The sequence below is a fragment of the Gossypium hirsutum genome, chromosome A07 (assembly GCF_007990345.1).
Source record: "Gossypium hirsutum isolate 1008001.06 chromosome A07, Gossypium_hirsutum_v2.1, whole genome shotgun sequence".
Classification (NCBI taxonomy): domain Eukaryota; kingdom Viridiplantae; phylum Streptophyta; class Magnoliopsida; order Malvales; family Malvaceae; genus Gossypium; species Gossypium hirsutum.
This window is the reverse complement of record NC_053430.1, coordinates 68723555-68728730: the sequence shown is the minus strand read 5'-3', so window position 1 is coordinate 68728730 and position 5176 is coordinate 68723555. Positions and strand designations below refer to the sequence as shown.

The 5176-nt window shown below is 36.6% G+C and overlaps 1 non-coding gene across 1 annotated transcript; it reads right to left on the bottom strand.

The window, feature by feature from the left end:
* Window positions 1-4236: 4236 nt before the first annotated feature.
* Window positions 4237-4344, bottom strand: LOC121204256 (small nucleolar RNA R71). Its single transcript, XR_005899185.1, has one exon. It is a non-coding gene; the product is annotated as a small nucleolar RNA R71 (small nucleolar RNA).
* Window positions 4345-5176: the final 832 nt, after the last annotated feature.

The following is a 5176-nucleotide window of genomic DNA, read 5'->3' as shown; positions in this document are numbered from 1 at the left end:
TGAAATTCAGCTTAAAAGAAATCCCAAGTGACCCGTTCACTCGGAACTACAGATATGAAAGTTTTCCACTAATGATACGCTGCATCTCTCAGAAGTGAGATGGCACATTTTACATATTCCTCAGGATTCAGACACATTTCATCAAACACTCGTATTGTATTCTCTAATCAGATTTCGACTCTTTCAGCATCATCACTCGTTGTAGCTTGAAATTCTTCAACCCTATACTTACTAATCTTATCAACCGGTGGTCTACTTAGCTGAACCAGACTCATCGAGGGCATAACAGGAATTTGAAAAGAACTAATTGGGGGTGGAGGTTGTTGTACAGTCGGATTGGTTCTAATATACTGAGTGAACCAATCATTCATCATCTGATAGAAGGCTAGCTTAGCCTCACTATCACGACTACCATAGCTGGTCGTGAATCATCTTGCACCGTCCCTTGCGCAGGAGCAGGCGCATTACTTTCAACATCGTCAGCTACAGTTCTATCGAGATCCATTCGCTATATAAAAACACATTTCAATGTTAGGAGTCATCACACTATCACAGATTCAGATATATGGCATGTATAGCTAGACTCACATATGCTATGGTAGTCCTAGAACTGACTAAACCATAGCTCTGGTACCAATAAGATGTAACACCCCTATCCCATAACCATCATTGGAATAGGTAAGGGGTGTCATTGGGCCGACAGAACATTACCAAACAATACAGTGTCATTGATAACATATAATATCAATACATAGATATTCATTCATAATTCAACCTTTAATATACTCTACGAGACCTAAAACATACATTTAGGAAAGATTGGGATTAAACCGAACTCATTCAGAATTTTCAGAACTTAACCAAATATTTCAAAATTGTCAAAGCCACACGCCCATGCGTCTAGGACTTGTGCCTTACATGGGCATAAGCCATGCCCATGTGATCTAGCCGTGCCAAAAAAAGGTCCTATACTGACTTTTTCACATGACCAACAAACACTCCCGTGTGCTATGGCCGTGTGATACTTAGCTAGCTACTGACTTAAGCCCACAGCCTTATGACACGCCCGTGTACTATGGCCATGTGAAACTTAAGAGGTTACTGCTTTTCTTACGTCGGCCCTGACCGTGTAGCACAATGCAGGCTTGGTTTAAGCCAACTTGCCACCCCTTTATGGGTCTTTTGTACTAGCAATGTTAAGCAACATTCATACAACAATTTTCAGCCAATTTCATGCTCAAAACATGCTTCATTGCAACTATATCATCATCATTCAACAACTTATTCAAAACTATAGCAAAACTTAACACAAACACACCATTTGCTAGCCAACTCGTATGGCATAACATATCTATATATACAAATTAAAGCTCAAATACATAAACATTCTAGCCTATACATGCCATACTTATAAATATGTACAATTCAAAAGTACCAACATAAGTTTGATAGTGTGGTGACATCCTCGAGTATCCCCGAGCCTTCAGTAGCTACGATAATTGTAAAACATATAGAAATCACACAAAGTAAGCTGCAAAGAGCTTAGTAAGACAAATATAATTGGTCTAACTACTAAAGCATATAAGTACAATTTAATCATAAAGATTCATAACCATTTCATAGAATAATTCATAGACTTAACCGTGCTCCTTTATTTGCATGTATGACATGCTTCATTTCCAATTCCATACATATTTCACAGAGACAGAGTTTTTCATATTCCAAAATTTAGTACGATACAAACGTACTTGCATAGGTTATACATTTCGTATACTCATTCTCATATTTCATATGCTATCATCAGACGGTTCCAAAGCGATACAGATACTCATAAATAAGTACAATGCCAACGTCCCGGACGTGATCTTACATGTAATTCAGTATCAATGCCTCTGTCCCAGACAGGGTCTTACATGAAATTAGATACGATGTTGATGTCCCAGACATGGTCTTACACGTAAATATCAAATCGAAGCCTATGTCCCAAACACGGTCTTACACGATATTTCAGATCGAAGACAACGTTCCTTTGGAACCATACAGATACTTTTCAGATACTAACATATTAGCATAATCTACTCAGAGTTCATTCATCAGGCTCTCAAGGCCATCCAATATAGATTATAACAAATATACATATATAACATTTAGTCAATTAACACGTAATTGTATTTTGACTTACCTCGTACGGATTTCGGATGTAAACGAGTCGACTACTCAACTAATTTGGACTTCCCTCGATCTAAGTCTGATTTTTTTTTGTTCTTGATCTAATACAATTCAAATTCAAAAATTCAATCATTCATTTCATTCAATTTAATCCATATACACATATTTAGGGTACTTTACATTTTAGCCCTTATATTTTCACACTTTTACAGTTTAGTCCATTTTTCACAAAATCACCAATATGCAAAATTCACCAAGACTATAGCTTGGCCGAATATACATGGCTTCTATACAAGCCCAAAAAACATATTTAATTTACAATTTAGCCCTTCAAAACCTCATTTCTGCAATTTATCTCAATTGGCTCTATTTCATCAAAATTCAAAGATAAAGTTTAATAATCTCACACATATCTTTCATAATCCATATAAAAACATCACAAAGCTCATATAATCAACAATGGCATTTCATGAAATCTTCAAAAGAAATAGAAATTCAGACATGGGCTTTGAAGAACACAAAGCAACAATCACAGAAATGTAGAAATTATCAAAAACGGACAAAAATCCATACCTTAATCAAGGATCAAAGTGCCAAAACCTAACCTGTTCTTTTCCTCTCTTTTTCTTTTATATTTTCAGCAAGGATATGCATGAATGAACAAATTTTCATGCATTTGTTTTATTTAATAACATATATTACCTAATTACCTAACCATACTTTAAAAATTTATCTATTTACTATAGTGCCAAACCATGTCTCCCACAATCATATACTGGTCTTATTGACATGCAAGTGCCTCAACTTTAATAAACCATAGCACTTAGGCACTTTGGAAACTAGAAGGAAACTTTTACAACTTACACGATTTGGTCCTTTTTGCAAATCAAGCATAGAAACAGACAAATTAAATTACAGAAATCTAACAGATATAAATTCACATATTACAGACTTGAAAAATAATATTAAAATATTTTTTAGACTCGGATTTGTGGTTCTGAAACCATTATTCCGACCAGGGTCTAAACCGGACTGTTACATAGCAAGTGAAGTCTAGGTGGATCTTTCCTTAGGTATTGTCTTAATCAATCGAATTTTCCCAAAAGTATTTTACCAAATTTTCTTTCTGTGCATTCTTAGTTTAGTAATTAGTTTAGATAATCAAACCTTTTAATTTTTAGGCTAGATAATAAAAAGGAAGTAAATACTAGTACCCGTGGTTCCTTTAGGTTCGACAATCTGATCTTGCTGAACTATACTACTATTCGATAGGTACACTTGCCTCGTGATAATAAGTTAGTCTTAAGAACTATTCATTCATAAATCTTTAAAACCTCTCATGAATATCACGCATCAAGTTTTTGGTGCCATTTCCGGGGAACTAGGATATTAGGAACACTCGATTTTTTTACTTTAGCCATCTTACTTTTATTGCAATTTAAATTTTTATTTTCTTTTCTAATTCTTCATCTATTTTCTTCTGACAAGTTTTTCTAGTTTATGACCAGAAGAAACCTGTCAGGACCATTACTGTTTGATAGTGAGATCGATCGCACAATTTGCAAAAATCGAAGAGAAATAAGGCGAAGCTTACGATACACAGAGGAAGAGCAAGAGGACGATACTTCAACCATAACCGATGAGATGGCTGAAAACCAAGAAAATCTGCTACCTCCTGCAATTGCTGTTAATCAGAATCCTGCTCCGCGCACTATGTATGATTATGCTAAACCTTCTTTAATAGGAACTGAATCGAGCATAGTTAGACCTGCTGTAGTTGCAAATACTTTGAACTGAAACCTAACACAATTCAAATCATACAGCAATTTGTTCAGTTTGATGGTTTGCAAGACGAAGATCCCAACGCTCACTTGGCAAACCTTTTGGAACTATGTGATACATTTAAAATTAATGGTGTTTCTGATGACGCCATTCGCCTTATTCCCCTTTTTCATTGAGAAACAAAGCTAAACAGTGGTTGAATTCGTTACCACAGGGGTCAATCACTACTTGGGAACAAATGACTAAAAAGTTTTTATTAAAATATTTTCCACCAGCTAAAATGGCTACATTACGTAATGATATCTCCTCTTTTGTGCAGATGAATTTAGAAACACTCTACGATGCATGGGAGAGATACAAGGACCTTCTGCGAAAATGCCCTCACCATGGGTTACCACTCTAACTACAGGTCCAAACGTTTCACAATGGCCTGAACCCTTTGACTCGGCAGATGATTAACGCAGCCGCTGGTGGAACTATCAATAATAAGACACCTGAGGCAGCTTACAAATTTATTAAGGAGATGTCACTGAATAATTATCAGTGGCAAGTTATGAGGACAAAACTGATGAAAGTAGCCGACGTTTTCAACCTCGATGCAGTTACTATGCTATCTAACGAAGTAGAACTCTTAAATAAAAAGATTGACGGTTTGTGTGGTTCTACTCAAGTACATCCAGTGATGAGGTGTGATTCGAATGGAGGAGAAGCATGCACAGAATATCAACCCTTCAACCCTAGCATCGAGGAGGAACAAGTCCAATATATGGGTAACAATAAATCTAGACCCCAAAATAACCCGTATAGTAACACTTGTAATGTAGGTTGGAGGAACCATCGCAATTTCTCATGGGGCGGTCAAGGAAATCAAAGGCCACAACATCCTCCGGGTTTTCAACAACCACCTTACCCTCAGGAAAAGAAGCTAAACCTTGAGGAGATGTTAACAAAATTCATCTCGGTGTTAGAAACTCGTTTCCAGAATACGAAGCAGCCCTTAAAAATCAACAAGCGTTAATCCAAGGGCTCGAAACTCAGATAGGTCAACTCGCTAAATTGATATCTGAACGACCACAAGGTAGCCTGCCGAGTAACACTGAACACAACCCAAAAGAGCAGGTGAAAATAGTTACACTGAGAAGTGGGAAGTGTAACACCCCTTACCCGTATCCAAGGCTGGAACAGAGTACGAGGCATTACCAGACTTAACAATACACATAGACGA